Source organism: Xyrauchen texanus, chromosome 30, assembly GCF_025860055.1.
Source record: "Xyrauchen texanus isolate HMW12.3.18 chromosome 30, RBS_HiC_50CHRs, whole genome shotgun sequence".
NCBI lineage: Eukaryota > Metazoa > Chordata > Actinopteri > Cypriniformes > Catostomidae > Xyrauchen > Xyrauchen texanus.
In genome coordinates, this window is record NC_068305.1 from 870,107 (window position 1) to 895,752 (window position 25,646).

The following is a 25,646-nucleotide window of genomic DNA, read 5'->3' on the forward strand; positions in this document are numbered from 1 at the left end:
TTATTGCAATGGTTAATCATTCACTCTTATCCGATTATTCTGTGATTATTGCAATGGTTAATCATTCACTCTTATCCGGTTATTCTGTGATTATTGCAATGGTTAATCATTCACTCTTATCTGATTATTCTGTGATTATTGCAATGGTTAATCATTCACTCTTATCCGATTATTGCAATGGTTAATCATTCACTCTTATCCGATTATTGCAATGGTTAATCATTCACTCTTATCTGATTATTCTGTGATTATTGCAATGGTTAATCATTCACTCTTATCTGATTATTGCAATGGTTAATCATTCACTCTTATCCGATTATTCTGTGATTATTGCAATGGTTAATCATTCACTCTTATCCGATTATTCTGTGATTATTGCAATGGTTAATCATTCACTCTTATCCGATTATTCTGTGATTATTGCAATGGTTAATCATTCACTCTTATCCGGTTATTCTGTGATTATTGCAATGGTTAATCATTCACTCTTATCCGATTATTCTGTGATTATTGCAATGGTTAATCGTTCACTCTTATCCGATTATTCTGTGATTATTGCAATGGTTAATCATTCACTCTTATCCGATTATTCTGTGATTATTGCAATGGTTAATCGTTCACTCTTATCCGATTATTCTGTGATTATTGCAATGGTTAATCGTTCACTCTTATCCGGTTATTCTGTGATTATTGCAATGGTTAATCGTTCACTCTTATCCGGTTATTCTGTGATTATTGCAATGGTTAATCGTTCACTCTTATCCGATTATTCTGTGATTATTGCAATGGTTAATCATTCACTCTTATCCGATTATTCTGTGATTATTGCAATGGTTAATCGTTCACTCTTATCCGGTTATTCTGTGATTATTGCAATGGTTAATCGTTCACTCTTATCCGATTATTCTGTGATTATTGCAATGGTTAATCATTCACTCTTATCCGGTTATTCTGTGATTATTGCAATGGTTAATCGTTCACTCTTATCCGGTTATTCTGTGATTATTGCAATGGTTAATCGTTCACTCTTATCCGATTATTCTGTGATTATTGCAATGGTTAATCGTTCACTCTTATCCGATTATTCTGTGATTATTGCAATGGTTAATCGTTCACTCTTATCCGATTATTCTGTGATTATTGCAATGGTTAATCGTTCACTCTTATCCGATTATTCTGTGATTATTGCAATGGTTAATCGTTCACTCTTATCCGATTATTCTGTGATTATTGCAATGGTTAATCATTCACTCTTATCCGGTTATTCTGTGATTATTGCAATGGTTAATCATTCACTCTTATCCGATTATTCTGTGATTATTGCAATGGTTAATCATTCACTCTTATCCGGTTATTCTGTGATTATTGCAATGGTTAATCGTTCACTCTTATCCGATTATTCTGTGATTATTGCAATGGTTAATCGTTCACTCTTATCCGATTATTCTGTGATTATTGCAATGGTTAATCGTTCACTCTTATCCGATTATTCTGTGATTATTGCAATGGTTAATCGTTCACTCTTATCCGGTTATTCTGTGATTATTGCAATGGTTAATCGTTCACTCTTATCCGATTATTCTGTGATTATTGCAATGGTTAATCGTTCACTCTTATCCGATTATTCTGTGATTATTGCAATGGTTAATCGTTCACTCTTATCCGGTTATTCTGTGATTATTGCAATGGTTAATCGTTCACTCTTATCCGGTTATTCTGTGATTATTGCAATGGTTAATCGTTCACTCTTATCCGATTATTCTGTGATTATTGCAATGGTTAATCGTTCACTCTTATCCGGTTATTCTGTGATTATTGCAATGGTTAATCGTTCACTCTTATCCGGTTATTCTGTGATTATTGCAATGGTTAATCGTTCACTCTTATCCGATTATTCTGTGATTATTGCAATGGTTAATCGTTCACTCTTATCCGATTATTCTGTGATTATTGCAATGGTTAATCGTTCACTCTTATCCGATTATTCTGTGATTATTGCAATGGTTAATCGTTCACTCTTATCCCGATTATTCTGTGATTATTGCAATGGTTAATCGTTCACTCTTATCCGATTATTCTGTGATTATTGCAATGGTTAATCGTTCACTCTTATCCGATTATTCTGTGATTATTGCAATGGTTAATCGTTCACTCTTATCCGATTATTCTGTGATTATTGCAATGGTTAATCGTTCACTCTTATCCGATTATTCTGTGATTATTGCAATGGTTAATCGTTCACTCTTATCCGATTATTCTGTGATTATTGCAATGGTTAATCGTTCACTCTTATCCGATTATTCTGTGATTATTGCAATGGTTAATCGTTCACTCTTATCCGATTATTCTGTGATTATTGCAATGGTTAATCGTTCACTCTTATCCGATTATTCTGTGATTATTGCAATGGTTAATCGTTCACTCTTATCCGATTATTCTGTGATTATTGCAATGGTTAATCGTTCACTCTTATCCGATTATTCTGTGATTATTGCAATGGTTAATCGTTCACTCTTATCCGATTATTCTGTGATTATTGCAATGGTTAATCGTTCACTCTTATCCGATTATTCTGTGATTATTGCAATGGTTAATCATTCACTCTTATCCGATTATTCTGTGATTATTGCAATGGTTAATCGTTCACTCTTATCCGATTATTCTGTGATTATTGCAATGGTTAATCGTTCACTCTTATCCGATTATTCTGTGATTATTGCAATGGTTAATCATTCACTCTTATCCGATTATTCTGTGATTATTGCAATGGTTAATCGTTCACTCTTATCCGATTATTCTGTGATTATTGCAATGGTTAATCATTCACTCTTATCCAGTTATTCTGTGATTATTGCAATGGTTAATCGTTCACTCTTATCCGATTATTCTGTGATTATTGCAATGGTTAATCGTTCACTCTTATCCGATTATTCTGTGATTATTGCAATGGTTAATCGTTCACTCTTATCCGATTATTCTGTGATTATTGCAATGGTTAATCGTTCACTCTTATCCGGTTATTCTGTGATTATTGCAATGGTTAATCGTTCACTTTTATCCGATTATTCTGTGATTATTGCAATGGTTAATCGTTCACTCTTATCCGGTTATTCTGTGATTATTGCAATGGTTAATCATTCACTCTTATCCGATTATTCTGTGATTATTGCAATGGTTAATCGTTCACTCTTATCCGGTTATTCTGTGATTATTGCAATGGTTAATCGTTCACTCTTATCCGGTTATTCTGTGATTATTGCAATGGTTAATCGTTCACTCTTATCCAGTTATTCTGTGATTATTGCAATGGTTAATCGTTCACTCTTATCCAGTTATTCTGTGATTATTGCAATGGTTAATCGTTCACTCTTATCCGGTTATTCTGTGATTATTGCAATGGTTAATCGTTCACTCTTATCCAGTTATTCTGTGATTATTGCAATGGTTAATCGTTCACTCTTATCCGGTTATTCTGTGATTATTGCAATGGTTAATCGTTCACTCTTATCCGGTTATTCTGTGATTATTGCAATGGTTAATCGTTCACTCTTATCCGGTTATTCTGTGATTATTGCAATGGTTAATCGTTCACTCTTATCCGGTTATTCTGTGATTATTGCAATGGTTAATCGTTCACTCTTATCCGGTTATTCTGTGATTATTGCAATGGTTAATCGTTCACTCTTATCCGGTTATTCTGTGATTATTGCAATGGTTAATCGTTCACTCTTATCCGGTTATTCTGTGATTATTGCAATGGTTAATCGTTCACTCTTATCCGGTTATTCTGTGATTATTGCAATGGTTAATCATTCACTCTTATCCGATTATTCTGTGATTATTGCAATGGTTAATCATTCACTCTTATCCGATTATTCTGTGATTATTGCAATGGTTAATCGTTCACTTTTATCCGATTATTCTGTGATTATTGCAATGGTTAATCGTTCACTCTTATCCGGTTATTCTGTGATTATTGCAATGGTTAATCGTTCACTCTTATCCGGTTATTCTGTGATTATTGCAATGGTTAATCGTTCACTCTTATCCGGTTATTCTGTGATTATTGCAATGGTTAATCATTCACTCTTATCCGATTATTCTGTGATTATTGCAATGGTTAATCGTTCACTTTTATCCGATTATTCTGTGATTATTGCAATGGTTAATCGTTCACTCTTATCCGGTTATTCTGTGATTATTGCAATGGTTAATCGTTCACTTTTATCCGATTATTCTGTGATTATTGCAATGGTTAATCGTTCACTCTTATCCGGTTATTCTGTGATTATTGCAATGGTTAATCATTCACTCTTATCCGATTATTCTGTGATTATTGCAATGGTTAATCGTTCACTCTTATCCGGTTATTCTGTGATTATTGCAATGGTTAATCATTCACTCTTATCCGATTATTGCAATGGTTAATCATTCACTTTTATCCGGTTATTCTGTGATTATTGCAATGGTTAATCATTCACTTTTATCCGGTTATTCTGTGATTATTGCAATGGTTAATCATTCACTCTTATCCGGTTATTCTGTGATTATTGCAATGGTTAATCATTCACTCTTATCCGATTATTCTGTGATTATTGCAATGGTTAATCGTTCACTCTTATCCGGTTATTCTGTGATTATTGCAATGGTTAATCGTTCACTCTTATCCGATTATTCTGTGATTATTGCAATGGTTAATCATTCACTCTTATCCGATTATTGCAATGGTTAATCATTCACTTTTATCCGATTATTCTGTGATTATTGCAATGGTTAATCATTCACTCTTATCCGATTATTCTGTGATTATTGCAATGGTTAATCATTCACTCTTATCCGGTTATTCTGCTTGTGCCCTGACTTAAATGGTTGTATTAAACATACTTAATAATAATAGAGAACAAAATCATCTTTTAAAAATACCTCTAAAAGACATTCACTGAATTAAAGGAAAAAACACTTTTTATTAAGTTTAATTCAGTAAAGAAAATCACTGCAAAAAATCCTCTTGTTATCAAGTGTTTTTGTCTTTTTGTCCATTTTAAAATCGTCTAAACATCCTTAAAACAAGATCCATTTACTTAAGAAACATATAAGATATTTAGACTTGCTTTAAGAGAATGTATCTTAAATAGAAGTGTATGTTGTGTATAGAAGTGTATTTTGTGTACAGAAGTGTATTTTGTGTATTTTGTGTACAGAAGTGTATTTTATGTATTTTGTGTATAGAAGTGTATTTTGTGTACAGAAGTGTATTTTGTGTATTTTGTGTACAGAAGTGTATTTTGTGTATAGAAGTGTATTTTGTGTACAGAAGTGTATTTTGTGTACAGAAGTGTATTTTGTGTATTTTGTGTACAGAAGTGTATTTTGTGTACAGAAGTGTATTTTCTGTATTTTGTGTATAGAAGTGTATTTTGTGTACAGAAGTGTATTTTGTGTACAGAAGTGTATTTTGTGTATTTTGTGTACAGAAGTGTATTTTGTGTACAGAATTGTATTTTGTGTATTTTGTATATAGAAGTGTATTTTGTGTACAGAAGTGTATTTTGTGTACAGAAGTGTAATTTGTGTATTTTATGTACAGAAGTGTATTTTGTGTACAGAAGTTTTTTTGTACAGAAGTGTATTTTGTGTATAGAAGTGTATTTTGTGTACAGAAGTGTATTTTGTGTACAGAAGTGTATTTTCTGTATTTTGTGTATAGAAGTGTATTTTGTGTACAGAAGTGTATTTTGTGTATTTTGTATATAGAAGTGTATTTTGTGTACAGAAGTGTATTTTGTGTATTTTGTGTACAGAAGTGTATTTTGTGTACAGAAGTGTATTTTGTGTACAGAAGTGTATTTTGTGTATTTTGTGTACAGAAGTGTATTTTGTATATAGAAGTATATTTTGTATATAGAAGTGTATTTTGTGTACAGAAGTGTATTTTCTGTATTTTGTGTATAGAAGTGTATTTTGTGTACAGAAGTGTATTTTGTGTATAGAAGTGTATTTTGTGTACAGAAGTGTATTTTGTGTACAGAAGTGTATTTTCTGTATTTTGTGTACAGAAGTGTATTTTGTGTACAGAAGTGTATTTTGTGTATTTTGTATATAGAAGTGTATTTTGTGTACAGAAGTGTATTTTGTATATAGAAGTATATTTTGTATATAGAAGTGTATTTTGTGTACAGAAGTGTATTTTCTGTATTTTGTGTATAGAAGTGTATTTTGTGTACAGAAGTGTATTTTGTGTATTTTGTATATAGAAGTGTATTTTGTGTACAGAAGTGTATTTTGTGTACAGAAGTGTATTTTGTGTATTTTGTGTACAGAAGTGTATTTTGTGTATTTTGTATATAGAAGTGTATTTTGTGTACAGAAGTGTAATTTGTGTATTTTATGTACAGAAGTGTATTTTGTGTACAGAAGTTTTTTTGTACAGAAGTGTATTTTGTGTATAGAAGTGTATTTTGTGTACAGAAGTGTATTTTGTGTACAGAAGTGTATTTTCTGTATTTTGTGTATAGAAGTGTATTTTGTGTACAGAAGTGTATTTTGTGTACAGAAGTGTATTTTGTGTATTTTGTATATAGAAGTGTATTTTGTGTACAGAAGTGTATTTTGTGTATTTTGTATATAGATGTGTATTTTGTGTACAGAAGTGTATTTTGTGTACAGAAGTGTATTTTGTATATAGAAGTATATTTTGTATATAGAAGTGTATTTTGTGTACAGAAGTGTATTTTCTGTATTTTGTGTATAGAAGTGTATTTTGTGTACAGAAGTGTATTTTGTGTATTTTGTATATAGAAGTGTATTTTGTGTATTTTGTGTACAGAAGTGTATTTTGTGTATTTTGTATATAGAAGTGTATTTTGTGTACAGAAGTGTATTTTGTGTACAGAAGTGTATTTTCTGTATTTTGTGTATAGAAGTGTATTTTGTGTACAGAAGTGTATTTTGTGTACAGAAGTGTATTTTGTGTATTTTGTATATAGAAGTGTATTTTGTGTACAGAAGTGTATTTTGTGTATTTTGTGTACAGAAGTGTATTTTGTGTACAGAAGTGTATTTTGTATATAGAAGTATATTTTGTATATAGAAGTGTATTTTGTGTACAGAAGTGTATTTTGTGTACAGAAGTGTATTTTCTGTATTTTGTGTATAGAAGTGTATTTTGTGTACAGAAGTGTATTTTGTGTACAGAAGTGTATTTTCTGTATTTTGTATATAGAAGTGTATTTTGTGTATTTTGTGTACAGAAGTGTATTTTGTGTACAGAAGTGTATTTTGTGTATTTTGTGTACAGAAGTGTATTTTGTGTATTTTGTATATAGAAGTGTATTTTGTGTACAGAAGTGTATTTTGTGTACAGAAGTGTAATTTGTGTATTTTATGTACAGAAGTGTATTTTGTGTACAGAAGTTTTTTTGTACAGAAGTGTATTTTGTGTACAGAAGTGTATTTTGTGTATAGAAGTGTATTTTGTGTACAGAAGTGTATTTTGTGTACAGAAGTGTATTTTGTGTATTTTGTATATAGAAGTGTATTTTGTGTACAGAAGTGTATTTTGTGTATTTTGTATATAGATGTGTATTTTGTGTACAGAAGTGTATTTTGTGTACAGAAGTGTATTTTGTATATAGAAGTATATTTTGTATATAGAAGTGTATTTTGTGTACAGAAGTGTATTTTCTGTATTTTGTGTATAGAAGTGTATTTTGTGTACAGAAGTGTATTTTGTGTATTTTGTATATAGAAGTGTATTTTGTGTACAGAAGTGTATTTTGTGTACAGAAGTTTATTTTGTGTATTTTGTATATAGAAGTGTATTTTGTGTACAGAAGTGTATTTTTTGTACAGAAGTGTAATTTGTGTATTTTATGTACAGAAGTGTATTTTGTGTACAGAAGTTTTTTTGTACAGAAGTGTATTTTGTGTACAGAAGTGTATTTTCTGTATTTTGTGTACAGAAGTGTATTTTGTGTACAGAAGTGTATTTTGTGTATTTTGTATATAGAAGTGTATTTTGTGTACAGAAGTGTATTTTGTGTATTTTGTATATAGAAGTGTATTTTGTGTACAGAAGTGTATTTTGTGTACAGAAGTGTATTTTGTATATAGAAGTATATTTTGTATATAGAAGTGTATTTTGTGTACAGAAGTGTATTTTGTGTATTTTGTGTTCAGAAGTGTATTTTGTGTACAGAAGTGTATTTTGTGTATTTTGTATATAGAAGTGTATTTTGTGTATTTTGTGTACAGAAGTGTATTTTGTGTACAGAAGTGTATTTTGTGTACAGAAGGGTATTTTGTGTACAGAAGTGTATTTTGTGTATAGAAGTGTATTTTGTGTACAGAAGGGTATTTTGTGTACAGAAGTGTATTTTGTGTACAGAAGTGTATTTTGTGTATTTTGTATATAGAAGTGTATTTTGTGTACAGAAGTGTATTTTGTATATAGAAGTGTATTTTGTGTACAGAAGTGTATTTTGTGTATTTTGTATATAGAAGTGTATTTTGTGTACAGAAGTGTATTTTGTGTATTTTGTATATAAAAGTGTATTTTGTGTACAGAAGTGTATTTTGTATATAGAAGTGTATTTTGTGTACAGAAGTGTATTTTGTGTACAGAAGTGTATTTTGTGTATTTTGTGTACAGAAGTGTATTTTGTGTACAGAAGTGTATTTTGTGTATTTTGTATATAGAAGTGTATTTTGTGTACAGAAGTGTATTTTGTGTACAGAAGTGTATTTTGTGTATTTTGTGTACAGAAGTGTATTTTGTTTAGAAGTGTATTTTGTTTAGAAGTGTATTTTGTGTACAGAAGTGTATTTTGTGTACAGAAGTGTATTTTTTCACTTGGTTATACTTCTACGAGAGCGGTAAAGACAAAATATACTTCTATTCAAGATCTATTCTCTAAAAGCAAGTCTGAATATCATATATGCTGCTTCTCAGGTGAATGCATCTTTTTTAAAGGATTTATAGATATTTTAAAATACCTGTATATTTAATATTATATTCAACATTCTAAACGTTTTCTTCTGCAGTATAGCTGCTAAAGTAAATGTACGTTGTTTTAAATGAGTTTTAGATATTTATATTGAAAAAAGCCAAATCAAAAACATATTTTGTTGCAGTGAATAATGGGGTGAAGACTGTAACCTTTCTGTTCACTTCAGTCCATCTTTAACTCACAAAAAAACTATCTGTCTCATATTAATAAAGCTGTGTATTGCCAATTGTCTTCATGATAAGAAATGCACAGTGACACATATATTATGATTCAATAAGTCACGAGTAATCATGTTATAGTCTAGCTGCATTAAGCGTGAAAGAGTGTGCATCAGCCGGTGCAGTTTCAATCTCTCCCACATAGATCGGGACATTCACACGACTCATATAAGAGACGATGACCGCACAGAAAAATGCCAGTTTCAGACTTCGTAGTTATTTACATGATCTGCTTCCATATTATCTGAACTTTAGTAAAGCTATAACGCATGAAGTATAACTGCATTAAAGATTTAACACCAAGGTGTTTCCTTTAAAGAGCTCCGGCTCCACTTATTCCAGAGTGAGATTGTTTCTGTATTTATTACTTTGTATTTTTGCATTATAATTCCCTCATACTTTGTGATCTACATGACCTGAAGCTGTTTGGAATTTTTACAGTGCATCTGGACTGTGAACTGTGTAATTCTTCTCATCAGTCAGGCACGAAGTAAATGCACATTTTTCTTAATGGGGGAAACAAACACCTTCTACACAACTAAATTTTACTCAATTTGTAATGAAAATATTTGCATCAATTTATAAATGAGTTTAAAATTCTTCACTGTGGTTTGAAGAAGTCAAGTCAAGTCAAGTGGTTTTTATTGTCGTTTCAACCATATACAGTTAGTACAGTACACAGCAAAATGAGACAACGTTCCTCCAGGACCATGGTGCTACATAAAAACAACAAAGGACCAACATAGGACCACATGAGACTACACAACGAAATAAAATACCTATATAAACTACCTATATATACCTATATAAAGTGCACGTGCAAACATGTGCAAAAAGTACAGGACAGTACAACAAATTACTGACAATGAACAGGACAATAGACAGTGCAGCGCCGACCAGTACTCAGTAGTGCAAAAAGATGACAGTTTCTAAAAATGTAAACATAACATATTATGAGATAATGTTCTATGCACATAGCAGTTATTGAGGTAGCAGACAGTTATAAAGTGACAGTAATTAAAGTGCAACTCAGGACACGTGTGTGTCAAACCAGTCTCTGAGTATTGAGGAGTCTGATGGCTTGGGGAAGAAGCTGTTACACAGTCTGGCCGTGAGGGCCCGAATGCTTCGGTACCTCTTGCCAGACGGGAGGAGGGTAAAGAGTTTGTGTGAGGGGTGTGTGGGGTCAGTCCACAATGCTGGTTGCTTTATGGATACAGTGTTTTTTGTAAATGTCTTTGATGGAGGGAAGAGAGACCCCAATGATCTTCTCAGCTGTCCTCACTATCCTCTGCAGGGCTTTGCGGTCCAAAACGGTGCAAGTACCAAACCAGGCAGTGATGCAGCTGCTCAGGATGCTCTCAATAGTCCCTCTATAGAATGTAGTGAGGATGGGGGTTGGGAGATGTGCTTTCCTCAGCCTTCGAAGAAAGTAGAGACGCTGCTGGGCTTTCTTGGTGATAGAGCTGGTGTTGAGGGACCAGGTGAGGTTCTCCACCAGGTGAACACCAAGAAATTTGGTGCTCTTGACGATCTCCACAGAGGAGCCGTCGATGTTCAGCGGAGTGTGTTCACCTTGTGCTCTCCTAAAGTCAACAACCATCTCTTTTGTTTTGTCGACATTCAGGGACAGGTTGTTGGCTCTACACCAGTTCAGTCAGCCGCTGCACCTCCTCTCTGTATGCTGACTCGTTGTTCTTGCTGATGAGACCCACCACGGTCGTGTCATCGGCGAACTTGATGATGTGATTCGAGCTGTGCATTGCTGCACAGTCGTGAGTCAGCAGAGTGAACAGCAGTGGACTGAGCACACAGCCCTGGGGGCCCCAGTGCTCAGTGTGGTGGTGGTGGAGATGCTGTTCCCGATCCGGACTGACTGAGGTCTCCCAGTCAGGAAGTCCAGGATCCAGTTGCAGAGGGAGGTGTCCAGGCCCAGCAGGTTCAGCTTTCCAATCAGGTGCTGGGGAATGATTGTGTTGAATGCTGAGCTGAAATCTACGAACAGCATTCGAACGTATGAGTCCTTATTGTCTAGGTGGGTGAGGGCCAGATGGAGGGTTGTGGTGATGGCATCGCCCGTTGAACGGTTTGAACGATCACGCAAACTGCAGTGGGTCTAGTGAGGGGGCAGCTGGGTCTTAATCTGCCTCATGACGAGCCTCTCGAAGCACTTCATGATGATGGGTGTAAGTGCGACGGGACGGTAGTCGTTGAGGCAGGACACTGAAGACTTCTTTGGCATGGGGATGATGGTGGTGGCCTTGAAGCACGTTGGAACAACGGCGCTGCTCAGAGAGATGTTGAAGATGTCGGTAAGAACATCTGCTAGCTGGTCTGCACATCCTCTGAGCACTCTGCCAGGAATGTTGTCTGGTCCAGCAGCCTTCCGTGGGTTGACTCTACGTAGAGTTTTCCTCACATCTGCCATGGTAAGACAGAGCACCTGGTCGTTGGGAGGAGGGGTGGACTTCCTCGCCATCACGCCGTTCTGCACTTCAAACCGAGCGTAGAAGTCGCTCAGCGCATCTGGAAGGGAGGCATCTTTGTCACAGGCAACTGATGTTGTCCTGTAGTTGGTGATGGCCTGGATGCCCTGCCACATGCGCCGCGTGTCACCGCTGTCCTGGAAGTGACTGTGGATTCTCTGGGCGCAGCGCGCTTTGCCTCTCTGATTGCCCGTGACAGTTTGGCCCTAGCTGTTCTTAGGGCTGCCTTATCGCCTGCTCTGAAGGCGGAGTCTCGGACCTCAGCAGCGTGCGCACCTCCGCAGTCATCCACGGCTTCTGGTTGGAGCGTGTGGTGATGGTCTTGGAGAAAGTGACATCATCAATGCACTTGCTGATGTAGCTGGTCACTGATGCTGTGTATTCCTCCAAGTTGGTAGAATCGCCATATGTTGCAGCCTCCTGAACATGTGCCAGTCAGTACACTCAAAACAGTCCTGAAGAGCAGAGATGGCTCCTGCTGGCCAGGTTTTCACCTGCTTCTGAAGCGGTTTTGTGCGCCTGACTAGCGGTCTGTATGCTGGAATTAACATAACAGAGATGTGGTCTGAGTAGCCGAGGTGGGGGCGGGGCTCACCCGGCACGCGCCTGGGATGTTTGTGTAAACAAGATCAAGCTGCGTCAGCCTCTCGTTGCAAAGTCCACATACTGATGGAATTTAGGGAGCACTGTCTTGAGATTTGCATGGTTGAAATCTCCGGCGACAATAAACAGTCCGTCGGGGTGAGCGCTCTGCAGTTCGCTCATAGCCCCATACAGTTCACAGAGCGCTTCCTTAGCGTTAGCGCTGGGGAATGTAAACTCCGGTTATGCAAACAGTGGTGAATTCCCGTGGTAGATAAAAAGGTCTGCATCTAACAGTCACAAGCTCCAACAGCGATGAACAGTAACTAGAGACTAGCATAGAGTTCTTGCACCATTCGTGTTGATGTAAACACACAAGCCACCACTGCGAGTCTTACCGCAGAGAGCTGTATTTCTGTCGGCACGAAACTAGGCGAGCCCGTCTAGCTGAATGGCGGCATCCGAACTCTGTCGCTGAGCCACGTCTCCGTGAAAACAAAGACGCAGCAGTCTCTAAACTCACGCTGCGTAGCCTGCTGGAGTTGGATATAGTCCAGTTTATTGTCCAGGGAGCAAACATTTGAGAGCAGGATAGACGGGAGAGCCGGCCGGCTAGGGTTTGTTTTTAGCCTAGCATGGACCCCGCCCTCTTTCCGCGCTTCTGCTTTCGCACACCGCTTACGACGTCCTCTCCCCCGGCCACCGGCATCAGGCGACGCCGAGGGCTGGAGGCCTGGTCTCCGCGGCAAGCCGAGTACGCGTAGCGCCTCCTGCAGGTCATCATGCAGCTTGGTTTTTGCATGAGTCTTATATTTCAGTAGTGTCTGGCGATGGTAGACACGAACACTGGTTGCTCCGATGTCCATGTGTTGCAAAAGTCGGGCTTTTTTAACAAAAATAGCACCATTGTGGATCCGGAGTGGCCGCTGCGTGCTACCGCGCCGCCATCTTGGATCAAGCCAACATTTTCATTAATGATTCCCACTGAACATTTGCTACATTTTTGTTTTCCAAAAGAAATAACCACACACAAAAAACTAAAATAAATGCTGAATCAACAAAAATGGAGTACACATAATTATACAAATAACTGTGAAATCTTTTACAGTGTGTTGGCCGAGTGGTCTTTTGATCTCAAGTTGTATGATATATTGATCACTGTTATAGTTGCTTGAGATGTGAATGATTTCAGATTAAAAAGCCCTTCAGGTATATAACAAATACAGTTAAAGTCAGAGGTTTACATACACTTTAGCCAAATACATTTAAAGGGCACCTATTATGGCATTTAAAATGTTCCTAATATAGTTTTGGGAGTCCCCAACAACAGTTTTACATGCATGCAATGACAAAAAACACTTTTGTTGTCTTATAATATGCATTTATGTTTACCCGATTTGCTCACCGACTCCCAAACGATTCGTTCAACGACTCATTTTTCCAAACCCCTCCTTTGCGTGACGCTAATCTGCGGTGATTGGTCAGATGACCCAGTCAGTTGTGATTGGTATACTCTGTGCAGAGATTGTCGGAAACGGAATGCCCATCACCTCTTTGTAGTAAAAAAATAAAGCACTGCATTACTACAAGTTATTGCTCTATTCTTTATGACAACTCCAATAACATCGACAAACATTTCACATATTTCAAAAACATTGACATTGGAGACCTAGAATACTTACAGGTTGTGATTCGGAGGAGGAAGCTGATCCAAATAAACTTGGTACTGAACCTTCCTTCAGTATCAACTGGCTTGCGAATCCACACTTGAAAGCATTCATGTTCGTAAAGCAATCGTCATTAAAATGAGGCGAACGCAGCACAAGGTTCGGGCTATACTTGTGTGGTATAGTTGTAAATATAAACTCTAGCCACTGATTCTTCACATGCTCGTCCCTGGGCAGTGAAAAAAAGGTCGCTTTTGATACGCACTTCAGAACACAGCGTCTTGTTGTCAAGTTTTCTCTGGTGTCTGCGCGCGCAGTGAGTGGGCGCGGCCAATTTGATAATTTTTCGTCTTGACGTCACAACGAAAAGGAAAATGACTCATTGGATAAACGATTCATTACACTGACTCAGAGTCGACTCCTACTTTTGAGAGACAATAACTTTTTTTACGGTGAACTTTCATATATAAAACTTTGCAGGATGTTTTTGTTCACTTAAATCTATGTTACACACTACATGAAAGGTCATTTTCAAAATTCCATAATAGGTGCCCTTTAAACTCAGTTTTTCACAATTCCTGACATTTAATCGTAGAAAACATTCCCTGTCTCAGGTCAGTTCTCCCTGCTCACACGCTTTTCAGTTCTGCCCACAAATGTTCTATCAGATTGAGGTCAGGTCTTTGTGATGCCACTCCAATACCTTGACTTTGATGACCTTAAATAATTTAGCCACAACTTTGGAGGTATGCTTGAGGTCATTGTTCATTTGAAGACCCATTTGTGAAGAGCTTCAACTTCCTGTCTGATGTCTTGAGATGTTGCTTCAATATATCCACATCATTTTCCTTCCTCATGATGTCATTTATTTTGTGAAGTGAACCAGTCCCTCCTGCAGCAAAACACCCCCACAATATGATACTGCACCCCCATTCTTCACGGTTGGGATGCTGTTCTTTGGCTTGCAAGCCTCACCCTTATACCTCCAAACGTAATGATGGTCATTATGGCCGAACAGTTACATTTTTGTTTCATGAGACCAGAGGAAAGTTCTCCAAAAAGTAAGATCTTTGTCCCCGTGTGCACTTGCAAACTGTAGTGAGGCTTTTTTATGGTGGTTTTGGAGCAGTGACTTCTTCCTTGCTGAAATTCACCAAAGGGGCATTCGACTGATCACAGTTTATAGTCAGGACATTAATAACGTGAAAAAATCCTATGATAATTATAGTAAGGATGTCCTACAGGTTTTGTAGGACAGAATGATGACAGAATTTTCATTTTTGGGTGAACCATCACTTTAAGTTCAGGGGTATTCACACATGAGTTCACTTTAAAAGAACCAAACTTAAACCTCTTTCAGTTGACCTAAAAGTGAAAAAGAGGCCAGTTCCCTTTGCATTCACATTGTACCTGTCCTGAACTTAAATGTGGATTCAGACCTTTTTATTAATAAAGTTTCTATCTCCCATTTGGATTTTAATTTGGTAGCAGGTATAATGTGATACCTGATATCGGCATTGGTATTGGCCATTGAAGAAGAAACTCATATCGGTTGACCGCTAGTTTCAACACTGGCGCTCACAGTAAAGAAAAAAACTGAAGTGAGTTGAGATCAGATAAGCATCCTTCAGCAGAATGAGCAGAACCGTCCTCAATAAAAACATTCTTGTTTTTTACGGAAGTGTTCAAACCTGGTGCCGCCATTCAGAGTCCAGACTTCTTCAACACCACTGAGTGCCCTCACATAGTTTCTCACCATTTCACATAGTAAAAATACAGTTACAGATTAAAAGTATGAAAGTATGACAAGCTGAATTGACTTGATAAAGTTTCATACCATCCGAACAAACCAAACTTCACACAAAACGCTCTAATGTGACAACATCCTTAGAAACGTTTCCAGCTCCATGCTAAAATGATTAATTGTTCGCTTTTTTCTTCCCCTCTGTCTTGTCTGGCAGGATTCTGGAGCGCATCGGAGCACGTGCTTTGGTGGCCCATGTGTGGACGTTTGCCGACTTCCTGGTGTACGAGTTCTCTACGTCAGCAGGCGGGCAGCAGCTGAATAAATGTATCAAGATTCTGAATGACATGGTGTGGAAGTACAACACTGTGACCCTGGACAGACTGTCTGGTGAGCTCTGTCCTCATGTCTTTCAGTGTGTCCTGCAGTTGTAGGTGTCTTCATAAAGCACACGCACTGTCCTCTTCCTGTCCAGTTTCACTGTGACTGACGGCTTGGCACAGCACACATCTCACTTCATTGCTCTGCAATATTTTTACTTGACCTTGTGAATATTGGCTCAAACTCTTCAAACTGAAGCTTATTTTACTGGCTGAAGGTTTATTTTTATAACACAGTGACAGCTGTATGTACTCAAGATTTTGTCATGACACCACAACGTCAGCAGTCAATACCAAAACCAGTCAGATAACATGATTCTCGATAGCACAGCAAAACTAAAATTTTATCAAACGCTTTCTTTTTTTTTTAAAAGTTCAAAATTAACCTCCTTTGACCAAAGTGTGACTTCTGTGTGCATTTTCCATTTCCCTTTTTGGTATTTTTAACTAGTAGCATGTAATAAACAAGCAAAAAACAAATAAATAAAAATTCTAGGCGAGGCAAATTTATTTATATATAGCACATTTCATACACAATGGTAATTTAAATGTAAAAATTAATTTTAAAACCATTTAAGAACAAGAAACAAGAATACAAATAAATAAAAAAAATGACAAATGATTAAATTGGACCATTAAACCGATGTGTTATCAGACTGTATTTTAATGTGGCTACTGTTGGGGCACATGTGACCTCTTCTGGAAGCTGGTTCCAGCTGTGTGTAGCAAAATAGCTAATTGCTGTCTCCCCTTGTTTTGAGTGAACCCTCTGTATTTCTAACTGACATGATCCTAATGATCTGAGAGGTCTGAGGTTTATAATCAACAAGCACATCTGCAGTGTGTTTAGGTCCTAGGCTGATTTATAAACTAGTAATAGTACCTTTAAATCAATCCTAAATGTAACTGGAAGCTAGTGTAAAAAACTGAGGACTGGAGTAATGTGCTCAGTCTTTTTTTGTTCTGTGAGAATCCTGGCAGCAGCATTTTGAATGATCTGCAGGTGTCTAATGGTCTTTTTGGGAAACCCGGTGAGAAGTCCATTGCGGTAGTTCACCCTACTGGTGATAAATGCATGAACAAGTTTCTGTAAGTCTTGACTGGATACAAAACATCTAATTCTAACTACAGATTTCATTATTGCTTCATGTGACTACTGAAACTGAGGTCTGACTCCAAAATGACACCAAGTTTCTTTGTCTTTATAACCTTGGAGCCAAGGTATGTGTTCACCTTGGGAATTTCGCCTTTGTTGCCAGATACAATGACCTCTGTCTTGTTTTTGTTTAACTGAAGGAAGTTTTGGCACATCCAACTGTTAATTTCATCAATGCACTGGCACAGTGTCTATGGGGCTGTAGTCATTTGGCAATAGGGCTAGATATATCTGGGTATCGTCTGCACAGCTATGGTACACAATTTGGTTCTTTTTCATAATTTGGCTTTGTGGGAGCACATACTGGTTAAACAGAATGGTGCAACAATTGAGCCTTTTGAGACTCCACACATCATGGATGTCCACTCTGATTCATAGTTGTTCATGTAACCTGAACCCGCACCCAATGACAAGTTCACTACATCAAACTCACTAATGGACCAGTGGCTCAGAAGATTTAGATTCGCTCGAGGAGAGAGATGATGCAGCAGCAGTGAACACTCAGACCAACAGGTAAGTTAACAAATTGTGATTTTATGTAGACCAATATAACAAAGAGATTTAATGCATGAAAAGTTAAACTAATTCAGAATTATTAATTTTGTCCCTTCCTCTTCTTTAGAATTAATTCTTTGTTCAAATTCCTAGTTTCACAAACCACTAATAAGAACAATTAGTGAAATCAATTTCTAGTTAACCCTCTAATTCACTTTTCTTTTCTTCACTGTAAATCTTCACCATAGGATTTCACCCAGATTCAAATGAAATAAAATAACAAAACAACCAATACACAATTGCGCTCACTTCACTTAAAACACTTCAAATGATCCAGAATCAAATTTCTCTGCAATTTACCCAATCAGTTCATTAATTCAGTTCAACAGTTCAAACAGTTCAGACAGTCCATGAACTGTTCAGTTCAGTTCTGGAATCATCTTCCTGATGAAACGATTAGAAAATGCACAGTTCTGTCCTACCATTCAAAGGTGAACAATTCAGTTTCGGTTTCTCTTTTCACAGGAAAACAAGATTTCGTTCTTGTAACCCGGTCACACACACACAAGATGAGACAGTCACAATGTTGGATGAAACTGCTTTTAATGTTTATTAAAAGCAGTGCAGGCAAAAGTACAAAACAAGGGAAATCCAGTGAGAGTAGTCGAGGGGGCGTAAGGTCGGAAGCCGGGAAACAACGATATAAACAAGGGGCAGATCTAATGAGGGAGGTGAACGATAAGTGGGGAAAACAGTTAACAACTAGGGCGAAGGACAAGACGAGACTAGCGGGAACAAAGACAGGGGAACGAGAGAGTTGGCAAGCTAAACAGGTAATCAAACAGTGGGGAGGTCAAAACTAGACGAGACTAGCAGGGGCAAAACTAGACGAGACTAGCGGGGGCATAAACACGGGAATCTAAATACATACAATAACCAACACCCGTGAAACGGAAGTGCTGGGTATTTATAGGGGAAGGTGCAGGTGTGAACAATGAAGGTGACGAGACGAGTACAGGTGAATCTAATGTGTGGGGATAGGATGCGCGTGAGTGTAGGTGGTCATAATGTTCTGGGGGAAGCGAGTGCGCCAGAGGGGGGGGAGATAGCTTACGAGCAGAGCTCGCAATAGCATAAGGAGCGTGAGTGCTCGAGGGAGGAAAAAGAGCGTACGCGCTCAAGGGGGCGGAGCGAGGGAGCGGGAAGCGAGCACGCTCGCGGAGTGTATGGGTGCGTGCTCGAGGAAGCGGAGATGGGGCAGAGGAAAGGGGTTCGTGACAGTTCTTGGGTGGCTCGCCAGTCCAACTCCACTGTAAGACATCCAAAGAGGAGTTGAGACGGTTCACATTCCAGGATTGACTTGCAGTTCACTCGAATACCACAGGATGGATCGCACTCAGACGGATGTTCCAGCATTCACATGGAAATAAAACACATCAAAGAAAAACAAAAAAAACAAAAACAAAAAAAAAACCTGGCCTTGAAACACAAGACCAAAATATCAATTAGCATCTCGTTTCATTAAAATCACTTCCAGTTTTACACAACTTCTTGTAAACACATCAACAATATTCATTTATGAAATTGCAATAAATACATTTTCTTGCATACTTGCTTGTGATATGTTATTTAACACAAAATCACTCTTCATTCATTTAATTTCACCAAAATTACCTACTTACAGTTTTCAATTTACACTCAACTGTATCTTTTACTAATACTGCATTAAATAACCAATGCTTTAGTGTAACACACTTAATATGACCTTGAATGGACCGTATAAAACCACACGGTATAGAAAAATAAATGCACTATATTGACTCACCAAGGAACTCGCATACAATGTGCATCTGGAGAACAGGAAAATTCCAGATGACAATGTTCCAAAACGTCAATCTCACACACACGGCTTCTCTCTGAATCTTCGTTAGAAATATATATATGCACATGGAATATTAGCATTAAGCTAGCGCACCATTATTGCGTCATTAACACGAGGTCGGACACACTATGAGCATAATCAGATCTCTTACTACATTTAACTGTCACTTAACTCTAAATCAGTCATATGATGATAATATATAGACAAATTAAACAACTCTTACATCAGTTTTCGCTGGATTTAGAGCTTAAAGTCTCCCGGAGCAGCAACAACCATCTGCTCTCTTCTTCTTCTTCTTCTTTGGGCTTATTGGCGGTTCGCATTCTTAAAAAGAGCATTACCGCCATCTACTGTAGGTAATAGATCAGAGACAATATATCACAACTCCCAGAACAATCAGGACTCGTGCTTTCAATGTTGCTGCGTGTTCAGCTCCTCCATCTACAGCCAAAGTCCCTCATCTTCCAGAGAGGGATACTGATACTAAAAACACTAATAGCCTATCTATATTCTAAAGATCAAATTTGTTCTACTTAAAAACTTTATTATTAACCTACCCCCTCTACTGAGTTTAAAACCATCTTTAATGTTAATTGTTGATTGTCTTTCATCTCAAATTCTTCAATTATCTTACTTCTTTCTTCAGAATATTTATTACACTTAATAAGTACATGCTCCACTGTTTCTCTGATTCCACACCATTCACATAATCCTGTAGGATGTTTTCCTATTATTTGCATTGTTGAATTAAGTCCTGTATGTCCTAGTCTTAATCTAGAAATAATACAGTCTTCCTTCCTTCTCCCACTTGAATTCCTTCCTCTACCTACCAATGGTTGTATTAAATATAAATGTCTACCTTTTTCCTCATTATCCCAATACGATTGCCAATTTTTATTTATCCCCGTTTAATTATTGATTTGATTTCTAATTTACTATACCTAATTTGCATATCTATATTTTCCTTTGCCATAGACTGTTTTGCTAGTTTATCTGCTTCTTCATTTCCAGACACTCCGGTATGTGCCGGAACCCATAAAAACTGAACTATCTTATTTTTTTGTTGCATCATGAACAATATCTGTAAGATTTCCAAAACAATATCCTGTCTAGTATCTGATTTTTGAACTTCCAGGCACCTCAAGGCTGAACTTGAATCTGAGCATATTAAAGTTTTACTTAGCCCCATTTCATTTATTTTATTAAGTGCTATCATAATTGCTAGTAGCTCTCCTGTAAACACAGATACATGATCTGATACTCTTTCCCCTCTTGCCACTTTCAATCTGGGAATGATATACGCTACCCCAACCTGTCCCTTCTGTGGATCCTTAGATGCATCTGTGAAAACCTTTATATATTGTTCATACTTAATACCAATATATTCTTTTGTCATCTCTGCTTCCAACATCCTCTGATCTTTATCTTGTCTTGATTCCAATAAGAATAGATCTACATTTGGTTGAGGTAAAATCCATAATGGTGTTGTTGGTAATATTACTGCTGGAATAACTCTATACTCATTTAATTTCATATTCTGAACTAAATCCTTAATAATCCAACCAAAACTGTTAACTTTTCCTTTCCCATATTCCCAACATGTTTCAAGTATACCTTTTGTTGGATGACTATCCTTCTGCCCTTTAAGGTTTACCCAGTATGCCAGTATCAATTGTTTCCTTCTTAAGTGAATTGGCATCTCCCCATCTCCACCTGTAAAGCTGAAACAGGAGAGGAAGGATAAGCTCCACAACATATTCTCAAAGCTTGTGATTGAATTCGTTCTAATTTTCCTAACTGTGACTTAGTTGCTGTTCCATATGCGATACAACCATAATCTAATACTGCTCTTATCATTGTTGAATAAATTGTTTTTAATGCAACCCTATCAGCTCCCCATTCTCGTCCTGAAATACACCTCATTACATTTAAAATCTTCTTACATTTATCCTCCATCTTATTTATATGTACATTCCATGTAACCTTTTCATCAAACCACATACCTAAAAATCTTATCACTTTAACTTGTTCTATCTCTTTGTTGTATAAATTAATCTTTAGATCTATACTTGACCTTTTATTTGTAAAAATATATATTTGGTTTTCTCCACTGAGAATTTAAAACCCCATTTGTAAGACCATTCCTCAACATTTTTTAAAACTGCTTGCATTTTATTAACAATATACTCTACATTCCTACCTCTAAGCCACAGAGCTCCATCATCCATGAACAGCGATTTATTTACATTCTTATCTATTGTTGCAAATACATCATTAATCATAATAATAAACAACAAAGGACTTATAACACTACCCTGAGGAGTTCCATTCTCAATTATTCCTTTCCTTGATATATATTCTCCAATCTTCACTTTAATATTCCTTTCAATTAAAAACTCTTTAATCCAATTATATAATTTTCCTTCTATTCCAATTTGATCTAACTTTATCAACAAACCCTCCTTCCATAACATATCATAAGCTTTTTCTACATCAAAGAAAATTGCTACTAGAGTTTCTTTATTTATCAATGCTTTCCTTATATCTGATTCCAATTTAACAATTGAGTCCATTGTACTCTTTCCATGTCTAAAACCATTTTGATATGGGGAAAAAACATTATTCTTCTCCATATGATACATTAAACGATCTGTAATCATTTTTTCCATAACTTTACCTAGATGTGATGTTAATGCTATCGGTCTGTAGTTTAAAGGGATACTTGGATCTTTACCTGGTTTTTTAATGGGAATTATTACTGCTTCTTTCCATCTCTTAGGTAAAATCCCTTCTTCCCATACGCTGTTATAAAACTCTAGAATAATTTTAAGAGATTCATCACTTAACTTTTTTAACATTACATAACTAATTCCATCCTGTCCAGGAGTTGAATCTTTAGTGTTTTTTAATGCCCTCTTTAATTCTGAATATGAAAAGGGCACATCTAGAAAACTATTTGTTACTCTCTTTTTTCTAAAATAAATGGATGTTCTTTTAACAACTTCTCCCTCATTTCCTTACACTCCTTCATCAAATTGTCCGAACTATTTATTTTTGAGAATTCTTTTCTAAACATTTCTGCTTTTTCCTCATCACGTATTGCTATTTCTTCCCCAATACATAACACAGGGTACTCATATTCTCTTCGAATGCCACTCATTTTTTTAATCATACTCCACACTTCCTCAATTGGAGTATTTTTCCCAATTTCTTCACAATATGATCTCCAATACTTTTTCTTCACTTCCCTTATTGTTCTTCTAGTTTCTGCTTGAGCCTTTTTATATATTATCATGTTTTCCCAATTATGAGTTTTCCTTAGAATTTTAAGTGCTTTCCTTTTCCTTTTAACTGCTATTGCACACTCCTCATTCCACCATGGAACTATTTTCCCCACCCTCTTTCCATTGCTTTTTGGAATGCATTCTCTAGCAGCATTCTGTATCACTGATATTAATTCTGTATATATTCTTTCAATTATTATTCTTTCATTCATCTTGATCATTTTTAATCCTTCCTCACATATTCTTTCGAATTTTTCCCAATCTGCTTTCTCATACTTCCATTTTCCTATATTTCCTTTCTTTATCTTCCCTATCTCATTATTTACAATTGAACTTAATATTAGGAAATGATCACTACCCGCTGTACAATTTAATACCTCCCAATTTATTATTCCCCCTAATGCATTAGAAACAATTGTTAGATCTATTGCAGATTCCCTCCCTGAATTTACATCCATTCGTGTTTTTGTTCCATCATTTATACAAACCAAATTTTTCTTTTCCATCACCTCTTCAATGACCATACCATTTGCATCTGTCGATAAACCTCCCCATAAAGTATTATGGGCATTAAAATCCCCGCACCATATTACTCTACTTCCTCTTAATCCCTTTATTGCTTCCATACTTTCTTGTGTTAATTTTTTACACGGATTATAAAAGTTTATTATAACATAACTTTTATTTCCAAACCATATTTCTACAACTATATATTCCATCGTTTCCCTTTTTCCAAAACTCTATAAGGCATTCCCTCTTTTACAAAATTAACACATCCTCCTCCTTTTCCTTCTTCCCGATCTCTTCTCACACTTATGTATCCTTTTAAAACAAATTCTAGTCTAGGATTCAACCATGATTCTTGAATACATATTACATCTGGCTTATCTTTCATTTGATTTATATATCCTTTAAATTCTTGACCATTAGCACAAAGGCTCCTGGCATTCCATTGTAAAATATTTAACATACTAACCAACCCCTAAATCCTGACTTGACTGAGATTCTGTATTAAGGTTTTTCATTATATCTTCACCTTTCAATCCCTTAATATCTAGAAATCTCTCTGCCGCTTTTACTATTATTTGTAACTTTTCTGTTCTCCTTTCTGTTTGCGCTGTACAATTAATTACCTCCACCATGAATAGCACAAAATTTCTCTTACTTACTAGCATTACATCTTCTGGTACTCTACCTTCCTCAATTCTTCCTGTACCTTCATTTCTTTTTCCATGCTCCATTCTCTCAGTCTTACTTTGCCTATCTCTATCATTTACTACTTTCACAGCTTCAGCATAAGTTCGATTATTTTCTGACTTTTCTTGTTGTACTTCCACAGCCTTTTTCCTCACCTCACAACCTCCATATGCTGCATTGTGACTACCTCCACAGTTGCAACACTTCAATCCTACCATCTGCTCTCATCAGATTCACGGAGGAAAAAGGAAAATCTAGTACGCACTACTTTCCAAAGTCCCGCGATAGCGGAAGCTCACATGACGTCACTCAAAGCGCGATCTAATTGGAGGCCTTCCAAAAGAAGGTAATAATTATTGAACAATTTTATAATATTCATATTTATGTTTTTCACTTTTATATCATTAATAAATCCTTTTACAACTTATATGTGCTGTGTCAAAATCTTTCATTTAACTCGAAGTTTATTCTGTCCCTGCCAACACTTATTGGTAACCTGGGTTACATTCACATAGTAACCCCTCCCTTCTAGATATGACCTGAACCAGCTGAGGACCGTCCCAGAGAGCCCTACCCAGTTTTCCAATCTGTCTAGGAGAATGTTGTGGTCAACAGTGTCAAGTGCAGCACTGAGATCCAGTAATACCAGCACTGATATTGAATCAGTATTTAGCCAAATATGGTTTATTGTTTATGAGTGCCGTCTCTGTGCATTGATGCTGTCGAAAACCAGACTGGAAATTGTCCAAGTAGCCATTTGAGTTTAAGAATGTATTCAGCTGATTGAAAACAACCGTTTCAATGATCTTGCCTTTGAAAGGAATATTTGAAATTGGTCTGTAGTTGTTCAATATCGAAGTTATCTAGATTGACAACTGCAGTTTTCAGGAGTTTGTGCTTGAAAGGAGTGACGCATTTACTATTTCTAACAGACTGATAAAATACATTTTTGAAAAATGTTGAGTTTGTCGAGTTACAGTAGCAAAAAGAGTCCGGGTGCTGTTTATAGTGCTTTTAATAATGTTTGAGAAGAAGGTTTGTCTAGCTGTGCCTAATTCCAAATTAAAAGCAGGAAGGCTGTCTTTGTAGATATTATTATGGACTTCAAGTTGTGTTTTCCACCATATTCATTCTGCTTTCCTGCATTTCCTTTTCATGCTTTGCACTGCTGTTGTGTTTTTTTCAAGGCTCTTTATGCCTGCCAGTGATCGTCCTGACCTTTACAGAAGCAATGCCATCAATAATATTTTTTACTTTTGAGTTAAAGTTATCGAGGAGAATATCAACACAGTCTGCCTATATAATGAAGTCATAGATAAAGCCTTCATTAATTGCACACTAGTGTTCTCATTTATGTGCCTCTTTTTTAACTTCAGTGGCAGGAGAAATCAATATTTCAAAGAAAATACAGAAATGGTCAGATAGCTCTACGTCCTTAATGAGAGTGGATGAAATGTTCAGACCCTTACTAATAAGCAGAAGAGTGTGTCCATGATTGTGTGTTGGTCCAGCTACATGTTGAGTCTGATCAAAAGTGTTTAAAACAG

At 36.5% G+C, this 25,646-nt stretch overlaps 1 long non-coding RNA gene and 1 pseudogene across 1 annotated transcript; one reads left to right on the forward strand and one right to left on the reverse strand.

Annotated features, from left to right (window-relative positions):
• LOC127623564 (mediator of RNA polymerase II transcription subunit 23-like) overlaps positions 1–25,646 on the forward strand; it is a 105,395-nt pseudogene that overhangs the window by 38,648 nt on the left and 41,101 nt on the right.
• Positions 18,453–19,912, reverse strand: LOC127623869 (uncharacterized). Its single transcript, XR_007968103.1, has 3 exons — positions 19,842–19,912; positions 19,562–19,658; positions 18,453–19,215 (listed from the first exon to the last, which is right to left on the reverse strand). It is a non-coding gene; the product is annotated as an uncharacterized LOC127623869 (long non-coding RNA).